Below are 21,791 nucleotides of genomic sequence, written 5' to 3'. Positions count from 1 at the left end.
TACAGAGTTCGCAATTCACAATAGGTGATATCACAGCTCTCCTTTCTGCCTTTTCTTCACAATGACCTTTGCATATGTTCTGAGTAAGTCTATTACTACTAATGCACATGTGGATTTCCTGAAATAACAGAAAATAGGAGTGTAGAATAATCCTAATGTCCAGTGTGAAAATTGCAACATCTTTATCTTTAATTACATTATGATATAAAATGAAAAAAAAAACAACTTTACCAAACAAGTTAAAAAATAAATGTAACATAAAAACCTGTTTCAAACAATAGGTAATTTTCTTATAACATGACCCCTTAAAACAGATTTTTTTATCATAAAGTGAATATGTCACCAGGTTTTGGCTAACTCATATGAGAGCAGCAAAATATAGGAAAGAGACCTGATATCAATGATTATCACTTAGTTTACTTGGTGCAGCAGTTGTGACACAATCACTGTTCATAGATTTAGCATGAAGCAGAGCTCAGAAAGCTAAAGCCACCCACACCAAACTCTCTATGTACCTTGTCTATTGACAGTGAGCTGCTTATCACATGAGAGGGCGGAGTTAAATCAGGAGTCACGTGCTGCTGTTGTCCAACCAGTGATAATGTCCTGGTGATAAAAGCTTAATTGTAAGTAAACAACAGGACACAGCTTGATAAGTGACACATAGCTGAATTCAGTGTTTTAACCCCCATAGCATGTTGTCTTCAGATTATATAACAAAAACCTGCTGACAGATTCCCTTTAGCTGGAAATGTATAAATTTCACGACTTTTGGACAGAAGTAGTGATATGCAAGATCTAGAGGGAGTGTGAAGGTACTGTCACACTTAGCAATGTACCAGCGATCCCGACCAGCGATATGACGCGGTCAGGATCGCTGGTGCATCGCTAAGTGGTCGCTAGTGAGCTGCCACACAGGCAGACCTCACCAGCGACATCGCAGGGGACGGGGGTCGTTACTTACCTGTCAGACGAGGCGATCCTGACGTCCTCCAGCCCACGTCCACGCATCGCTCGTCATCACAGCAGGAAGCTGACGACGAGAAACCGTCCTAGACGATCTCGCGCGATCAGTGATAATCAGCGGGGGAGCCGGTCGGAGGTAAGTATCAGACATAGCGATATCGCTATCAATATCGCTATAACGTCACAAAAACCAGTGACGTTATAGCGATATTGCTAGCGAAATTGCTTAGTGTGACAGGCCCTTTAGAAATTTAACAGAGCACTGCAGGCTATTCTCTCAAGTATTTCCTACTGGTAGCTAAAGTGAGAAAATCACTATAAAGTCAGTTAAATGTGTTGAAAAACAATGAAAAGCATATTTAAATATATTTATATAGAGAGATACTTAGAATATGCAGTATATATATATACAGACACCCACACACAAATAGTATATATGTCTTGCATCGCTTTTTCATAGCTAACCCTATCTTCAAGAGTTTGTCTGCTTATTGGAAATCAACATTTTTTTAGGTATTGAAATATACTGTCAATGCTGAAATGTGATTAAAAATTGATGACCGTGCCTTACGTTTCTACAAAAAAAAGGGTTTTGCACACGTAAATTTCACTGACATTCTCTAGAAGTGTTAGGGTTGCTTTTTTGATCTAATCGGGCTAAATAATGTATGAATCTAGAGAGACAAATGCGGTATTTCATTTCCAGTTTTCCCAGTAAGGTTACTTACTGTACCAAAGAGCTAGCCAAAAGCATTAAATCTTCCACAGCCAAACCCCCATGCACCACGCTATCCATTACATTGCTCAACTACACAGTGAGACATTATTTTTTAAAGCATGAAGGCTTAATAGAATCCCAGACAAAGTATGGGGAAGTCTTAGGTGTAATATTAATTGCACCTGAAGTATGAGGAACATATCTAATTAGGAAGTAAAATTTATTAGTTTAAGTAAAGTTACTGAATGGAAGATGGGATACTATTTGCACTGGTGTTCAAGCCACAGTACAAGTAGATATAATACAGTAGATAGTTTCAATAGATATAGATATTACTGGTCCTCAAGATGAAAGTAGCACATCAAGGAATTTCCAGTTAAAGTGCTATGTATTAGCCCATCTGGCTATTTGCCCATACAGCGACATTTCGGTCCTAGAGAGTGTGGACCTTTTTCAAGCCACAGTCTCTAGGACCGAAACGTCGCTGTATGGGCAAATAGCCAGATGGGCTAATAAATAGCACTTTAACTGGAAATTACTTGGTGTGCTGCTTTCATCTTGAGGACTATTTTTGAGGTTTGGTATATGCTGGTGTATCTTATAATTTACTTCACCTATTCTGTCCAGTACTTCGCATGGGCCTTGCCATTTTGCAAGAAATTTATTTTTGATGGTAGGTACCAACACTAACACCCTGTCTCCGGGTTGAAAGAATCGCGTTTTAGCTGCTCGGTTGTATACTGTGCTTTGGGCATGTTGTGCACGCTCTAGACATTCTTTAACTATTGGCATAACGGCCTCAATTCGGTCCTGCATAAGTGTTATGTGTTCAATTACACTGCAATAAGGAGTCACCTCTTGTTCCCAAGTCTCCTTGGCAATATCTAACAGGCCTCTGGGACATCGCCCATAAACCAACTCAAAAGGCGAAAAGCCTGTTGATGATTGGGGTACTTCACGTATAGCGAACAGGAGATATGGTAGGAGGGCATCCCAATCTCTCCCGTCCTTATCCACCACCCTTTTCAACATTCCCTTTAGGGTTTTATTAAAGCGCTCCACCAATCCATCTGTCTGAGGGTGATATACTGAGGTACGCAAGTGGGAGATTTTTAGTAGTTTACAAAAGTCCTTAAGTATACGAGACATAAAGGGGGTCCCTTGATCCGTAAGTATCTCTTTCAGAATGCCGGTGCAAGAAAACATATTAACCAGCTCCTTTGAAATCGATTTCGCATTGGCATTCCGCAAGGGTACTGCTTCGGGATAGCGAGTGGCATAATCTAGTACTACTAAAATGTACTGATGACCCCTGGCAGATTTAACTAATGGACCCACTATATCCATTGCTATCCTCTCGAACGGCACCTCTATTATTGCAAAGGGCACTAAGGGGTTTCTAAAATGTGACGTAGGTGCGGTCAACTGGCACATAGGACAGGACCGACAGTACTGGGTCACGTCTCCCACTAGACCTGGCCAAAAGAAATGTTGTAAAATACGGTGTTTTGTTTTTTCTCCCGTCAGGTGTCCTCCCAAGGGATGTTTATGTGCCAAGTCCAAAACTACTTGGCGAAAGGACTTAGGTACCACTAGTTGTTCTACCACCACTCCTTGTACCTTGTCTATGTGATACAGCATACCCTGTTGCACCGCTACATGTGGGAACTCATTTTGAGCCCCCCGGGTACAATGGTCTTTCCTCAGAGACGTTTACATTTTCCCATGCCCTTGCTAGAGTAGGATCCTGGTGCTGAGCGGTCCCGAAATTACCACGGGCCACCTCAAGACCTGGCATTTCTAAAACATCCTCTAGGTCTTCTGCCTCACCTGCATACACAGACAGAGGATAGTCTACAGATTCTGGTGCTTCCTCTTGGATCGGTTCCCTGTCGTCTTGCCGCAATGGCCCAGGGGCTAGCCCCAGAGCACCGTCCTCCACTAGAGTGTTCATGTCATTTTTAAAGCTCCACAAGTCCCAAAATAAGGGAAAGTCTCTCCCTAGGATTACATTATGTCCCATAGACTTTACGATGGCTGCCTGATGTCTTTTGGTCCCTATTGGCGTGGCAAGGGTAACCCAGGCAGTGAGGTAGCTCTTAGTATTGCCATGGATGCAACTAATGTCCACGGTTAAGTTCGTTAGGGCCCTAGGGTCCACCAAACTGGCATGTACCAAAGTTACTTGACTGTAGGAATCCAAGACGGCATTCATACTATAGCGGTCGATCTCCACGCCACACACGTGTTGTTCATTTCCCGTGAGGGTCTCCGCCACACAGATTGACTGTACATATAATGAAAGATGCCTCATAGCATTACAGTCCATTGGGTCTGTAGTCATTAGGCAGTTAGCTGCTACATGGCCAAGCCCGCGACATCGCCAACACAGTATAGGCCCTTGCCTCCTCGATGGGGATCCCAGACGGGGTCTACTGGCTTGCTGTGAGACCATACCGCCTTCATAGTCCTTTGTAGGTCTGCTACCTTTCATTGCGACGTTCTCTTCTTTTGAAGATGAAGTAAGTTTCGCGGGACTCTCCGACGATTCCTTGGGGACCCAGCGGGGTGATAACATCCCCTGGAGTAGGCTTTCAGAAGCATTATAACATTTGACCATACTCACCAACTGGTCAGCGGTATTTGGGTCACCCTGTCCAACCCATCTCTGGATCTTAGCGGGTATGGACCGCAGGTACTTGTCTAGAACAACACATTCCACCATCTGTGCGGACGTCAAAGTCTCTGGCTGCAACCATTTTCTTACTAGATGGATGAGATCATGCATTTGTGAGCGGGCTGGCTGATGTTCAACAAAAGTCCATAAATGCACCCTCTGTGCCCGTATATATGTGTTTACTCCCAGCCTCTCCAGGATTTCGCCTTTGAGTTTGATATAGTCCATAGCATCCGCTCCACTTAGATCGTAATAGGCCTTTTGTGGATCTCTGCTCTGAAATGGAGCAACTACTTCAGCCCATCTGTCCAGCGGTAAGTGCTCACGTTCTGCAATATGTTCGAACACGGTGAGATATGCTTCCACATCATCGTCCGCAGTCATTTTAAGTAAAGTCTTTTGTACGGCTTTCTGCGCACTAGCAACGCTTTGTGCATAGTCCCCCTCATCTCGGGGCTGCCAAGCCAAGGCCTGCTTCATTGCCTCCAACCGCTCTTGCTGAATCTGGTGCTGCTGCTACAGAGCCTTCTGGAAGTAAGTATTAGTCTGCTGTTGTTGAACATTTGCTTGCAATAACTGTTTCACTAGTTCCTCTATTTTACTGGACTCTTGGCTCTTCAAAAGCACCGGAGCTTTCAACCAGGGCATACACAGAGCGTTTTCTCCGCAGTCACAGTCCAACAGCCACAATTGCCCGCATTCTAAACACCATTTGTGGGGGATATATATATACACTCACTGGCCACTTTATTAGGTACACCATGCTAGTAAGGGGTTGGACCCCCTTTTGCCTTCAGAACTGCCTCAATTCTTCGTGGCAGAGATTCAACAAGGTGCTGGAAGCATTCCTCAGAGATTTTGGACCATATTGACATGATGGCATCACACAGTTGGCGCAGATTTGTCGGCTGCACATCCCTGATGCGAATCTCCCGTTCCACCACATCCCAAAGATGCTCTATTGGATTGAGATCTGGTGACTGAGGAGGCCATTTGAGTACAGTGAACTCATTGTCATGTTCAAGAAACCAATCTGAGATGATTCGAGCTTTATGACATGGCGCATTATCCTGCTGAAAGTAGCCATCAGATGTTGGGTACATTGTGGTCATAAAGGGATGGACATGGTCAGCAACAATACTCAGGTAGGCTGTGGCGTTGCAACGATGCTCAATTGGTACCAAGGGGCCCAAAGAGTGCCAAGAAAAAATTCCCCACACCATGACACCACCACCACCAGCCTGAACCGTTGATACAAGGCAGGATGGATCCATGCTTTCATGTTGTTTACGCCAAATTCTGACCCTACCATCCGAATGTCGCAGCAGAAATCGAGACTCATCAGACCAGGCAACGTTTTTCCAATCTTCTACTGTCCAATTTCGATGAGTTTGTGCAAATTGTAGCCTCAGTTTCCTGTTCTTAGCTGAGAGGAGTGGTACCCGGTGTGGTCTTCTGCTGCTGTAGCCCATCTGCCTCAAAGTTCGACGCACTGTGCGTTCAGAGATGCTCTTCTGCCTACCTTGGTTGTAACGGGTGGCAATTTGAGTCACTGTTGCCTTTCTATCAGCTCGAACCAGTCTGCCCATTCTCCTCTGACCTCTGGCATCAACAAGGCATTTCCGGCCACAGAACTGCCGCTCACTGGATTTTTTTTCTTTTTCGGACCATTCTCTGTAAACCCTAGAGATGGTTGTGCGTGAAAATCCCAGTAGATCAGCAGTTTCTGAAATACTCAGACCAGCCCTTCTGGCACCAACAATCATGCCACGTTCAAAGGCACTCAAATCACCTTTCTTCCCCATACTGATGCTCGGTTTGAACTGCAGGAGATTGTCTTGACCATGTCTACATGCCTAAATGCACTGAGTTGCCGCCATGTGATTGGCTGATTAGAAATTAAGTCTTAACACACAGTTGGACAGGTGTACCTAATAAAGTGGCCAGTGAGTGTATATATAAAGCTCAGCTGGGATCTTTGCTTTGGCACAAGCGGGTGGCTATGGAGTCACAACAGCAGTCTAGCGAGTTCCATACGGAATGGGCACGGTGTATTTTATTGTGCACATTGGTCATTCAATGTTACACATGCCAAACATGAAATAAAATGTTTAAGGGCATCTGGCCTCTAACTAACAATAGAAGGCTAACTACAAAATAAACCTATACAACAACAAAGAAGTCCATGTACTCTTACTGTGTCAGCTCCCAGCCCAGCAGACGAGAGAGAGAGAGTCAGCTCCTCCTGATTATATCCGTTGGACCCGTCTGGAATCAAAACCTGGATTGAACGTGTGGACGGGGACCCACCAGTCTTTTTCCCGCTGATCACTAAAGAAACCAGGACCAGATTACAGTGAAATAAACCAGCTTCACTATCAGTACAGGGAGACATATGAAATGAAACGGGGGGAAATATATCTGTTTTCTAGTATCTCTCACCTTGGCACCTCACTATATATGTATATACATATATATATATATATATATATATATAGTCAACCACTAATTAATATAAAGAATACTTTCTCATTTCATATTTTGTAACATCTTACTAATTGGCCTGACAGACCCTGCCCCCCCCGCATACAGTATTATTCAATTTATCTATTTTCTTTTATCCCTATTGACTTTAATTTATTTTTATAAAATTTCCTGGTTTTAATGTGGAATTTTGTGTCATTATGCCTTATATCTTAATAAAGCAATATACTTATTTTAGGAATAATTTTGATGAATATTCTTTTGGGATTATGTTTATGATTTATATTCATTGAAAAAATATTTAATGGCCATTTTTGGTATTTCTTTTCTATATAGGATTTTGTTAACCCCTTCTCAATCCCTGTTTCTATCTTGTAAAATAACAGCTCTCACTTCTCCGGATGTATGTGATTTGTCCGAAGACGGAGAAAGAGTAATGCCAGGGTTGACTGACCACAGTAATCACATGACACAACAATGTCACGTGAAACCTGGGTGTGGTAGTACCAACACCGCTGGAACAGCACGAGCATTGACGATGAGTACTAGAGTAACTATTTTACAAGGGGGAAACAGGGATTGAGAAGGAATTGTCTGAGTAGTGGCTGTGAGAGTAGGTAGCTGTGAATGGAAGTGTTAGAGTGAGTCAGCCCTGCAGCTGAGAAGAGTCTGGGGAGATGTTACTAGATGGTTCAGTGCTCAGTGTAAATTCTACTCTATATACCATACACTGTAATTGTAGTTTATGTTTCCTATGCTCGGTACTGTAAAGTGAGGTTTTGGCACCATCCACTGCTCATTGATGGTGCTTGAGGTATGATGGAGCATTATTTGAATAATTAGAACATTGTGGAAGAAGGGGAGATTTGTAGTCTTTAAATAGACCCTTGTGAGTTGTTCAGTTGGGAATTGAGAGCTGAAGATAAAAGAAGTGAGGAATTGAAAGTATAGGCCTCAAAAGTGTGTGACATGGAAAAAAGGGGGTAGCATGGAAGTATTTGAATGAGAAGTGGCTGTTTGGATCACAGACATGGTCAAAACTTCCCTGTTACCAATGGAAAGTGAAGCAAAGAAAAACTAAAGCATTTGGTACAGAGACCAGGAAGGCATAGGGTTGGATAGGGGACACTGAGATAGCCAAGGGGAATTTGGGGCTGAAGCAATGTGTAGGCTGGACCAAGAGATGTTAGTGAAAGTAGACTGGATTTGCCAAACCAGTGCACAGGTACTAAGCAGAAAAAAATAATGATGTCTGAATGTATGTGGGGTCTCAAGTCAGCTAGGATATGTAATTTAATTCATGTAACTGCAATCACTAAGATTATGTCTATGTTGAATACAGAAAATATAACCACAAAGTATTCTACCTGTTCCAAACTGGATATGTTTCATCAAGTTCCACCATAAAGTTAGGTTTATTTTTATAGAGTGAACAGAATCCTGACTCCTATTAATATTAAAGTATGTGGACAGAGAGGGAGATATTTTCAGAGGTAAACAACACCATGAAGAACCTTTTTCACTGGTGTTTAGGGTTACAATGAAACACCTCGGCCCATGCTATTCTTACATATCTATAGTAGTAACTTATATATCCATGGACAAGGCAGGCACAGTCTGCCTTTCTGTTCATATTAAATATTCTCTTGAAGACTAAAAAGAGATAGCTCATACCTTTCTTATTCAAAGATCAACTTCTTACACTAGGAGAAGCAGCTCTGTAGCACAAACACTACGTAAACTGCTAGTCGTTTTTATTTCAAAGTCTTTTTTTTCAAGCATTTTGCTAATGATTTAAAAAAATGCCCTAAGGGTTGAGTTAAAGCTTCTAACTACTGATGTAGGATATTGTCATGTTAATTTATCTGTTAACTTTAGTACTTTTGATATTTTGTAATTTTATATTTGCATTGGTTTTTTTTTACAAAGTTATCTCATGAGGAATGCAATAAGTACTGTTGGCAAACAAATGAAAGCTCCAGTGGTCAAGAGTACATTGGATAGACTATGATTAGTGAGTGTGAGAATTTACTCACAGAAACTTGTACAGTGCAGGACTGCAATATTTAAGACTTGCTGAGTCCGTACATCATACTGCACCATTTACTACAGCATAAAAATTGATAACAGAGATAAAAACCCCATGCAATCTTCAGTCATGCCTGACATCCTATTTACTGATCTTATTTCTAATAAATATAAATCCTTTCATACAGCACAGTTTGATGTTGTTTTTTTATTTGTCCATCTCAAAGCTATTCTACATGATATAAGATTTGGAATGTGCTTCAATAATTGACTAAATGATTATATTATATATGAGTAAATATCTACAGTACATATATATATATACAGTGGGGAAAAAAAGTATTTAGTCAGTCAGCAATAGTGCAAGTTCCACCACTTAAAAAGATGAGAGGCGTCTGTAATTTACATCATAGGTAGACCTCAACTATGGGAGACAAACTGAGAAAAAAAAATCCAGAAAATCACATTGTCTGTTTTTTTTTCCTTTTATTTGCATATTATGGTGGAAAATAAGTATTTGGTCAGAAACAAAATTTCATCTCAATACTTTGTGATATATCCTTTGTTGGCAATGACAGAGGTCAAACGTTTTCTGTAAGTCTTCACAAGGTTGCCACACACTGTTGTTGGTATGTTGGCCCATTCCTCCATGCAGATCTCCTCTAGAGCAGTGATGTTTTTGGCTTTTCGCTTGGCAACACGGACTTTCAACTCCCTCCAAAGGTTTTCTATAGGGTTGAGATCTGGAGACTGGCTAGGCCACTCCAGGACCTTGAAATGCTTCTTACGAAGCCACTCCTTCGTTGCCCTGGCGGTGTGCTTTGGATCATTGTCATGTTGAAAGACCCAGCCACGTTTCATCTTCAATGCCCTTGCTGATGGAAGGAGGTTTGCACTCAAAATCTCACGATACATGGCCCCATTCATTCTTTCATGTACCCGGATCAGTCGTCCTGGCCCCTTTGCAGAGAAACAGCCCCAAAGCATGATGTTTCCACCACCATGCTTTACAGTAGGTATGGTGTTTGTTGGATGCAACTCAGTATTCTTTTTCCTCCAAACACGACAAGTTGTGTTTCTACCAAACAGTTCCAGTTTGGTTTCATCAGACCATAGGACATTCTCCCAAAACTCCTCTGGATCATCCAAATGCTCTCTAGCAAACTTCAGACGGGCCCGGACATGTACAGGCTTAAGCAGTGGGACACGTCTGGCACTGCAGGATCTGAGTCCATGGTGGCGTAGTGTGTTACTTATGGTAGGCCTTGTTACATTGGTCCCAGCTCTCTGCAGTTCATTCACTAGGTCCCCCCGCGTGGTTCTGGGATTTTTGCTCACCGTTCTTGTGATCATTCTGACCCCACGGGGTGGGATTTTGCGTGGAGCACCAGATCGAGGGAGATTATCAGTGGTCTTGTATGTCTTCCATTTTCTAATTATTGCTCCCACAGTTGATTTCTTCACTCCAAGCTGGTTGGCTATTGCAGATTCAGTCTTCCCAGCCTGGTGCAGGGCTACAATTTTGTTTCTGGTGTCCTTCGACAGCTCTTTGGTCTTCACCATAGTGGAGTTTGGAGTCAGACTGTTTGAGGGTGTGCACAGGTGTCTTTTTATACTGATAACAAGTTTAAACAGGTGCCATTACTACAGGTAATGAGTGGAGGAAAGAGGAGATTCTTAAAGAAGAAGTTACAGGTCTGTGAGAGCCAGAAATCTTGATTGCTTGTTTCTGACCAAATACTTATTTTCCACCACAATATGCAAATAAAATGAAAAAAAAAACAGACAATGTGATTTTCTGGATTTTTTTTCTCAGTTTGTCTCCCATAGTTGAGGTCTACCTATGATGTAAATTACAGACGCCTCTCATCTTTTTAAGTGGTGGAACTTGCACTATTGCTGACTGACTAAATACTTTTTTTCCCCACTGTATATATATATTTAATACATATATGTATTATGTATATATATATATGTATATTTAAACTACTCTTAAAATGATGCACTGTTCATGTCCTTGTTAGTGGGCAAACTTATAAAGTCAGCAAGGGATCAATTACTTATTTACCCCACTGTATATGTAATCCATCTTGTATATAGTTTAGTGTCTAGTGTGCCCTTAAGGCGATTAAATATATAGTTTAAACTTGCTCTGCTTTTTAATCTTGATCCACGCATTCGTTTCTCAGTTTAACTTTCCATGCTACCTGGGCTGGTTTCTGGCTCTATAATCCTGTTAAAGGACCAGGGTTACATCTAGGCAGTCCTACTGAGCTGGCAACGCTATGTTTCATTGGTGCTATTGAGCTCTCAGCCTGTCAGGGTTGTGAGCAAGTGAGCTGCGTATGCGAGTGACTGTGTAGGTCACAGCTTCTCACTCTTTGTGTCTCCCTAGGCTCGTGTAGAAAGGGAGATACTGTGTAAAACTGTACCAAGCTGATCTTACATGTCCCCAGGAGGTGCGGAACGTCACGTTGATGTAAATGGGAAGACCGCATTATGTGATCCGTAATTCTTCTGACTTATTAGTGACGTCAGGCAGAGTGCAGGTTCATCTATCTATCTATTGGGACAGGGTCACTGGCACAGTGTACAAGATGAGATATGTGTCACTGCGCATGTTGGTGTCGGTGGTATGAAACCAGGTTTTTTTTTCCTCCAGCACACAAAGTGTTGGGAGGGTTAAAGTACGCTGCATACATGGGCTGGTTTTATGTGGGCACTCATGGAGTGGGAGGGAAGGTGCTTGCCATATCTTTCCCTGCAGCCAACAGGTGTACTAGCAGGACCTGTGGTGATGTCACAATCATGTGATCATCACATGGTCCTGGTTAAATACCTGGACATGTGAGACAGTCTGGGTAGTGTTTTGGGAGAGGAAGTACTCCCACGTAGCTCCAAGGAGGAGTGAAGGACATTGCCTGGTGCCTGCAGGTTGAGACCTGCAGAGAAAAGGACTCTGTTACAGGTCATTTTGTTTTGTTTTTCCTGCTGCTAGTCTGCTATCCGAAAGAGTCTTCACTGCTACTGGATCAATCCTGACAGAAAAAAGGACCCATCTGTCTACCCAAAATGTTGATGATCTAACCTTCATTAAAATGAAACATGAATGGGTTTCAAAGGATTTTGTCGCACCTTCCCCTGCTGACACGTAGGTTGCCAGAAAAATGGCTCGCTTTTGTCCTCCTCTTCCTCGGACTTTTCCAATTCCTCCATTTTCAACTGCTGAATGTCCAACATCAACATATGCCATTTTTTCAACCTCCCTAACTGGGCTGCCTCCCCCCAGGGCCGGGGTCACAACCTGGCGCACGCACCCATGCGAGTGCCGTTGCCCTGGACAGGTGGGCCCACTCTTGGCCAACGGCTCTGGCACAGGGTCCCTCATAGTGCAATCAAGTGTCTCTGACGGTGGGGGTGCACACCTGTCTTCAGACACACCTGTGTACTATGAGGGGCCCTGTGCCAGTCCTGCCCCCACGAGTGGGTCCCCCCTGCTTGCTCAGGGCCCCAGCACTTGCAATACTTACCTCTCCCTGCTCCACTGCTGTGTAGTCTGGGCTGTTAAATCCTTCACTGGGACTGCCAATACAAATTTGGTGAACTGATAGATGATGGTAAAGACGTAGCTCTGCCCTGTCCTGCTGGGCTCTATCTTCAGATGATCAATGGCTTCCATTTGTTATGGACATCAACTCACAATGAGATGCAGTGGTGGTTTGTCATCAGCTTTCACGGTTTTCCTACTCACAGACGTTTGACATTCCTGCCCACATTTTTAAATGTGTCCTCTCATGCCAATCCAATAGAATCACCTACGGCCTGTGACTTCTGTCTTTTGCACTCCAAAGTTACCTGACAGATCATGATAGGCAGTGAGGACAATGTCTACATCTCTCCCTGTGATCACAATTTGATGGAGATGAGTAACGGTGATGGGATCCACGGTAGTGCGATACAGCAAACCTTTCTTCACAAAGAACTGTTTTCGCTGTCTCCACAGACAAAGTAATTGAGGGTCAGCATCGCCTCTGAGAATTCTCCCGGGAGTTTTTCCCGTGATTAGTAATTCCAAAATTTCTGCAATCACTCGACTTTCCATCTGTACTTTTATCCATCTCGTTTCCTCTTACGGAGAGTCTGGACTGTCTTACTGAGACTGAAATATATATGAAGATTGAAAAATATCCCAACAGTGTATACTGGTGTACGCTTTGAATACATTACCCTTTTTTTACTTTTTAGATTCTTGTCTAATCCATACTGAGGATGTGAGTGTCTTTGTCGGACTACGGAAATATACACGGAGATTTTTAATTTTTAAACTATGCTATTTATACCTGGTATCCAGTGATACTGTACCCTTTCTCAACTTTCTACAATCTTGTCGAATCCATACTGGGCCTGAGACCGTCTGAGTCTGCCTCCTGATACATAGACATAGATTTTTAATGTGTAAACTATGCTATATATACCCGTTATCCGGTGATACTGTACCCTTTCTCGACTTTCTACAATCTTGTGGAATCCATACTGGGCCTGAGACCGTCTGAGTCTGCCTCCTGATACATAGACATAGATTTTTAATGTGTAAACTATGCTACATATATACCTGTTATCCGTGATACTGTACCCTTTCTCAACTTTCTACAATCTTGTCGAATCCATACTGGGCCTGAGACCGTCTGAGTCTGCCTTTTGATTTGAGATGAGCGGTGTTCGAGTCAACCTGTTCGCCAAGTTCAAATTCGAGCTGTTTTGGGCGGTGTTCGAGCCGTTTGTCGAACTCGAACACTTTGCTTAAAATTCAGCTTCGAGGTTCCGTTCGAGAACGGTTCATTCACCAAAAGCATAACTTTATTTTCACATTAATAATGGTTTTAAATGTTAATAGACAGTTTCTTGGCATAATAGCGGTGTCTGGTAGCCAGCGGTGTAGTGCACCTGTCAAGGAGCTACACCGTGTGTTTCTAATAATTTTTTACCGCATCTTGTCCAGAAAATCCTTTTGGGCCTTGTAGCACTGTCTGCTACTCAGCAGAGGAGCCCACCCGTGAACCTAGCTATGCCGCCTGTTTAGGAAAGAACCAGTTTTTGACTGCATTTAGCTCAGTTAGTACTTTGGGCCGAGTAACTGTGTCTGCTATTCAGCATAGGAGCCCACCCGTGAACCGAGCTGTGCTGACTGTGTATGTAAGAACCATTTTTTAACTCCATTTAGCCCAGTGAATACTTTGGGCCTAGTACCTGTTTAGTACTGTTTAGCAGAGTTGCCCACCCGCGAACCAAGCTGTGCCGCCTGTTTATGTAAGAACTGCATGCTACTCAGCAGAGGAGCCCAGCTGTTAAGCAAGCTACAGCACCTATGGTTTGGACAATTAATTTTTTCACATTCTTTCTGGAATGCCGGTTAGGCCTAATTCTGGAATTCCGGTTGACCTGCACTTACTGGGAAATCCTCGTTCACGGGGAAGAATTGGAATCCCAGATCCCCATCACTAACGGGGTTCAGCGGGTTATCCGCACCTGTAAGCGACATACGCTAGTCCTTTCAGTGTAGCGCGCATGCAGCCCCGGACATGTAAGGGCATGACAGACCTGTTATTGCTCGATCTCGCGTGCCAGAGCCTTGTGTGTCCCTCTAGTAAGCTGGACATGGACCGCGGGGTCATGCCGGAGTCTCGTTCGTTATCGGAATTAAGCTGACAAATCGCTAGCACAACTAAAAATGGCCATGCACCACCACCAACAGAATCGACAAAGCTTGCAATCTGTCCATCTTTTCCGTGGCTGGCATGGTTGAGGTTGCCCGTGTGGAGTCCAATTAAGCCGCAAGCTCCACTCCTGGTAGTGCCCTTCTGGACATTCCTTTAAGGTTCAGCTTTGCAACCATACTGCCCCCGGAAACCAAACACTTTGCCTTCATGGACACTGTTCGGAGGGTCGTGGGAATAACGCTGCCCGATCGGCAGTTGGCATAATTTATGGTGGGAAGTCCAACGGTATATGATCGTCTTCGATTTTAGAATTTTAGATTTTTTTTTATTTTAGATTTTTAGTCCAGTCTTTCTGTTAGGAATAGCGGAACGCACTAAATAAAAATAAATAATAAAGTGCGTTTGCCGCTCAGGGTCCACCGTGCAGTAGATGTTACACCGCTGCTAGGTAATGACAGACAAGCAATATGGCGGTATAATGCGCACGAGTTAGACTTCACCTGAAGTGCGCAAAGCGGGCTCTGTTCACACACAGAGGTGCCGCAACATAAACATACAAAAACATTAAGCCTGTTAGTATCACAGGCCTCAGGTAGATGCACACACGGTATCAGGTCACAGGAGCAGGACCTAAGACAGAGGAGCTGCGTCCGTCTAGACCTACCGTGTGTGTGGCATCGCTACTGCAAGCGCTAAGAAGGGCTGCAACTGCAGCATGGCGTAGGACACTGCCGCATGATGACACAGCTACAAAGCAGGCGCAATGTCGGACGCTAGCACAGAGGTGCAGTGTGCACAGTGGCCTAAGGCTTGCCACTGACTGGCGCTGACTGCTGAACTAATTCCCTATCCACATGCGCAATATCAGAGTGAAGGGGTTTCTTAATAAGTCAGTCACCAGAATCATACTTCGGTCACCATTCACACATAGCAAGTATAGTCTATACTAGCGCATGGCCAACCGGTCATGCATGCTTTTTATAGCCGTGCGGGACCTTCCAGATGGACCAATGAGATCTGGAGCAGGACCTAGGCACATGACTCCTGATCTCCAATGGGAGATCGTCTCATGAGCATGCCTAGTATGAGCACAGAGGAACTTAGTCTCTGGAGCGGTCTGCTGCAAAGTAATCTTGTCTGCAGTAGATATGGTGTCAAATATAGCATGGCACTACCGCAGGGTGCGCAAGTAGGTTACCCAGACAAAAGTGAATAATAAAGTAACTTGGCACTCAACTGAATAATCCTTTGCAAATTAGATTTATTTTATAATTTATTGCAGTCCTGGAAACGTTTCGGCCTATTATCGGCCTTCCTCAGTCTGCCGACTGCTATCGCGAAGTACTAATCCGGTACCCAAGTAAGGATTCCTATGGAGATTTCAGAATGTCATGTTGATCTAAATGGTATCTCCTATTATTATAAGAGTGGATATACTGATTTAAATGCCTTGCAAAAAGGAATATATAACCATACATAGAGAAATGTATAAATCACCTTGGAGGTATCATGGACGCTTAATCTGTTTGAAACTAGTGCTGTATAGTCCAGGAGGTAAATGGGTCCATTTACTGGGGGAATACCGCGTCCCACCTGTGCATGCCACCTCCATATCTAATCAAGCTTCATATGGACCCATTTACCTCCTGGACTATACAGCACTAGTTTCAAACAGATTAAGCGTCCATGATACCTTCTAGGAGATTTATACATTTCTCTATGTATGGTTATATATTCCTTTTTGCAAGGCATTTAAATCAGTATATCCACTCTTATAATAATAGGAGATACCATTTAGATACACATGACATTCTGAAATCTCCATAGGAATCCTTACTTGGGTACCGGATTAGTATTTCGCGATAGCAGTCGGCAGACTGAGGAAGGCCGATAATAGGCCGAAACGTTTCCAGGACTGCAATAAATTATAAAATAAATCTAATTTGCAAAGGATTATTCAGTTGAGTGCCAAGTTACTTTGTCTGCAGTAGATAGACAGCAGGAGACCGCAGAATGTGAGGCTCTGGATTCCTGCAGAGCAGACGCAGAAACCTGATGCCTAACATTACCCTCCCTCCTAGGGCCCCCTCCCCTCTGAGCCTTCCAATCCACCACCTTGTGCCCATCAGAGGCATAGGCCTCAGACTCGTCCGAAGGCAAGTCTGATGTCCCAGTAGGTGACACGGAAAACCAGGACACGTGGAAGGTATCAGAGGCGGCAAGATTGCTAGGTTTAAGAAGGGACTCGTGGGATACAACGGGAGCGGCAAAACCTCCCGGAGCATAAGTTGAAGTGGAACGCTGCGGTGTGTGTCGGCGGACGTCTCCACTCTCTGTTTAAGGATGCCAACCCGAGCACATGAGGCACATGCCTAAATATATTTTTTAATGTCCCGAGCCCTGTGCGGCCACCAATAAGACCCTGCCCGGAGTTTTGTGGTCTGCATGTAGCCACAGTGACCACCCGCCCACGATGCGTGTGCCCACGCGAGAACCTTCGGCCGAAGGTGATGGGGAACAAAGGTCTTGCCCGGCGGCACAGAGTTTGGCCATTGTGGGGCCCCATTATCCTGGGGAACACTGTGTTGACAATGGTAACTGCAAATGGAGTTTTGTGCCAGACGCGCCTCGAGAACGGCGTGAGACACTTCCATGGGCTCTGGGAGTAGAGTCTCTCTCTCGGGTGGTTCCAGAGGCTCAAAAAAGTTGGGAGTCGAGGTAACCTTCCGTTTGGATTGAGCACGCTCCAGGCCGCGCTCCGAAAAATGGAGTTCAATGCGGGTGGAAATGGCAATCAGCTCTTCCAAACTTGCAGGAACCTCTCTGATAGAGAGAGCATCCTTAACTTGCTCTGCCAAACCTCTCCAAAACGCAGGGATGAGGGCTTTGTCAGACCACTCCAGTTCGGAAGCCAGTGTCCGAAAACAAATGGCACACTGACTAACCGAGAGGGATCCCTGAGTCAAAGCAAGTAGCTGAAGAGAAGTCTCGTGCATGACCCGTGGTCCCAGGAAGACCTGCTTAATAGCTGCTAAAAACTGAGCAGCGATCCGAATCTCTGGGTCACCACGCTCCCATAGTGGCGTAGCCCACTCCAGCTCCTTGCCCGACAGAAGGGAAACAATAAACCCCACCTTGGCCCGTTCCGTAGGGAATCGCGCAGCCAGTAACTCCAGCTGGATAGAGCTCTGGCTGATGAAACCCCTACAGGAGGCGCCATCGCCAGAAAATTTATCGGGCAATGGGAGGCGGGTAACTGTCAGCGTGTTGGAGGACATGGACATACGTGAAACCGCGTCTGCGATTGCCTGTACAGCAGCTTCAGTGGATTTCGCAGCTAAGATAGCACTCTCAAGAGTAGCCAATCGGCCCTCCAGCTGCCGAATATACTGTAAGAGTTGCTGCTGTTCTGCCATCACTAGCCAGACCCTGACACTAGTATAATGTTAGGAACGGTGGAACGCACTAAATAAATATAAATAATAAAGTGTGTTTGCCGCTCGGGGTCCACCGTGCAGTAGATGTTACACCGCTGCTAGGTAATGACAGACAAGCAATATGGCGGTATAATGCGCACGGGTTAGACTTCACCCGAAGTGCGCAAAGTGGGCTCTGTTCACACACAGAGGCGCTGCAACATAAACAGACAAAACACTGAGCCTGTTGGTATCACAGGCCTCAGGAAGATGCACACACGGTATCAAGTCACAGGAGCAGGACCTAAGACAGAGGAGCTGCATCCATCTACACCAACCATGTGTGTGGCGTCACTACTGTGAGCGCCAAGAAGGGCTGCAACTGCAGCGTGGCGTAGGACACTGCTGCAAGATGACACAGCTACAAAGCGGGCGCAATGTCGGACACTAGCGCAGAGGTGCAGTGTGCAGAGTGGCCTAAGGCTTGCCACTGACTGGCGCTGACTGCTGAACTAATTCCCTATCCACATGCGTAATGTCAGAGTGAAGGGGTTTCTTAATAAGTCAGTCACCAGAATCATACATCCGTCACCATTCACACATAGCAAGTATAGTCTATACTAGCGCATGGCCGAACGGTCATGCGTGCTTTTTATAGCCGTGCGGGACCTTCCAGATCTCCGAGATGGACCAATGAGATCTGGAGCAGGACCTGGGCACATTACTCCCGATCTCCAATGGGAGATCGTCTCATGAGCATGCCCAGTATAAGCACAGAGGAGATTAGTCTCTGGAGCCGTCTGCTGCAAAGTAATCTTCTCTGCAGTATATAGACAGCAGGAGACCGCAGAATGTGAGGCTCTGGATTCCTGCAGAGCAGATGCAGAAACCTGACGCCTAACACTTTCTTGACTTTGTAAGGGCATGACATGCCTATATCTGTGTCTCCTCCTCCTCCTTTTACTCCTCCACCTCTTTTCTATATGTAGTTGCCCTTTTCCATATGTTATTTTTGTCTTCTAAGCATTGTGTCTGCTTTGGGACACCTTTTAAGGTGTTTTTTAATTGTTTTCTAAGTGTTTGTATGTGTTTGTGTTTGCCTGCCATTGTTTTCAATGGGGCTCGACGGTGTTCGTCGAATGTTCGACGAACATTCGACGAACTTGCCTCCTGTTCGACGAACCGAACTCGAACACTAGCGGGGTGGCTCAACACTACTCCTGATATATAGACATACATTTTTAATGTTTAAACTATGCTATATATACCTGGTATCTGGTGATACTGTACCCTTTCTGCCAGGAAGTCCTTCTCCACCCACCACTCTAAGTGTATCATTGACACCTGGAACATTGGCCCACATGTGTGATTATTTCTTGCGGATCTTCTTTTTATATTGTGGTGTGATCCATCCTGAGCATGTGAGAGTCTGTGGGTTACTACTGCAATTTATATGTAGATTTAAAAATTACCCCAACACTGTATACAGCTCTATGCTTGTGATACATTACCCATTTACTACTTTTTATATTCTGGTCTAATCCAAACTGACCAAGGGAGAGTCTGTTTCTGACTGTGGAAATAAAGACTGAGATTGACAATGACCCCTACACTGTGTACAGCTGTACGCTTCAGATCCATTACCGTTTTACGGCTTTTTATATTGTGTTGTAATCCATACTGAGCCTGAGAGTGTCTGTGTCTGCCTCCTGAAATATATACGGAGATTTAGAATGTTTAAACTATACTATATATACCTGGTATCTGATGATACTGTACCCATTTTCTACTTTTTATATTCTTGTCTAATCCATAATGAGCCTGTGAGCGTCTCTGTGAGACTCATGAAATATATAGGGAGATTGACAATTATCCTTTGACTGTATAGAGCTGTACGCTTCTGATACAGTACCATATATCTGATGTTATTTTGGGTACCTTTTTTCCAAAATTTGGAAGTATGGTGGAAGAGGCCGCGGACGTGGGCGTGGGGGGGGCCAGCTGGTACTGATGGTGGTGGTGCATCTGCTGGTAGTGGCAAAAGCACAATAGCAGCTAAGGCAGGAGGTGTTGAGTCTGCGTCATGGTCTGTCTCTGGAACGCCTGGAAGGCTACCTTTTCTGGGAGTAGGTTAACCGCTTTTAAAGCCGGAGCATCAGGAACTGATTTTGGCTTACATTGCCGAAACAGACTCCAGCAAATATGCCCTCCTCTTCTTAAGTTTCAAAAAATGCAAGCACTGAGTCGTCAAGTGCTGGCTCCTGGTCAGGAAGAACCCCTTTCCTTGTGTCCTTCACCCCCACCAAAAGTGAATGATGCAGCAGGCCACACTTCACATTAGTCCATGTAGCTCTTTCCCACATACCATGCCTGGGTTATCAAGTCAAATCATGAATTCCCAAGTCCAAGATGAATCTGACATGGAGTGTGGGTGGCCAGCCAGGGCAGTGGGGATAATCGGTAACGGGCCAGTGTCTCAGAGGGATGTGTCACGGTGGTGGTGACCCGGTCCGTGGGCCTTGGCGTCCATGCAAAGGGGTGAATAACATTTATAGGTGAATGATACGTGACGCCAGCTGTGGTTTCTGATCAAGCAGTGTCGCTTCTCTGGGACAGATGTTGTGGTGCAGCTAAGATGTAGAAGCCCTGCACAGGTAGGGCCGTAATCGCAGGGCAAATGAAAGAGTTGGTAGATAGTGTGCAGTGCGGGATGTAGCAGAGCCATGAGCCAGGCACAGGAGAAAGATGACAGACACAGTCGTGCAGTTCCTTTACCTGTACTTGGTAAGTGCCGTACAGGACCCAGAGTACAGATGGAGAAGGAGTTGGTCAGCCTGGAAGCAAATTAGGAATTCTCTCTCTGCAGATAGGTAGTGTGGCCTCTGTTCTAGCTCTTATCTGAGGTACTCGCAGTACTGAGTTCACTGAAGTTCCCCCTGTTGACTCTCTTTTGAAACTTTCTCGTATGGCAGGCAGCCGTAGCCTTTTACTTCTGGCTCACACAAGTCACTGCTGGGGCCTCCGAGCCTTAGATGGGAACAGAGCATTTAGAGCTGCTACCTTCTCTGGTTTCTGCTGCAGGACCGTCAGTGTCCCTACAAATTCGGAGACCGGAATCCGGACCATGCGCTCCAGCTAGGAGTGAGCCTTAACTCTGCTCATCCTCCAGCTCCCCTTCTCACATCCACACACTTCCCCTTCCCATCACAGACTGCCCTAACTTCCCTCCTCCCGACCACAAAGAGCAGCTCCTCAGCAGTCAGGTTCAGAGCTCTCCCTGCTGGCCTGGAGTGGGAACTGTGTTGTGTGTTGGTTTAACTGCTAGAGAGATCCTTCGTTGCTCCAAAGCATGACATCACACTCCCTAGGAGGAAGGTAATGCCACTGTGGCGACCGTACTCCTAGGGGCACCACAAGTGCACTGATGCCCAGCCACTGCTAGATGATTCTGATGGTACATTGACCCAGACCACTACATTCCCCATGCACTCTAGACAGCCAGAATCTAACCCTGATGAAACTATACTATACCACCTTACATGGTGACAAAGAGGAAGATACAGATGAAAGTGCAGGTTCCTTGAGCAGGTGGGGGGGCATACTCATGGGCGACAGCACTGGCACAGGGCCCCTCATAGTATGCAAAAGTGTCTCTGCCGTCAGACACACCGCCGTACAATGAGGGGTCCTGTGCCAGTGCCGTCGCCAGCGAGTGGGCCCCCCTGCTTGCTGAGGATCACAGCACTTGCAAAGTTGAAATACTTACCTCTCCCTGCTCCACCGCC

This window comes from Dendrobates tinctorius, unplaced genomic scaffold, assembly GCF_039654945.1.
Source record: "Dendrobates tinctorius isolate UK_male_01 unplaced genomic scaffold, ASM3965494v1 ptg000205l, whole genome shotgun sequence".
In the NCBI taxonomy this organism is placed as follows: domain Eukaryota; kingdom Metazoa; phylum Chordata; class Amphibia; order Anura; family Dendrobatidae; genus Dendrobates; species Dendrobates tinctorius.
Note: the sequence above shows the minus strand (reverse complement) of the source record.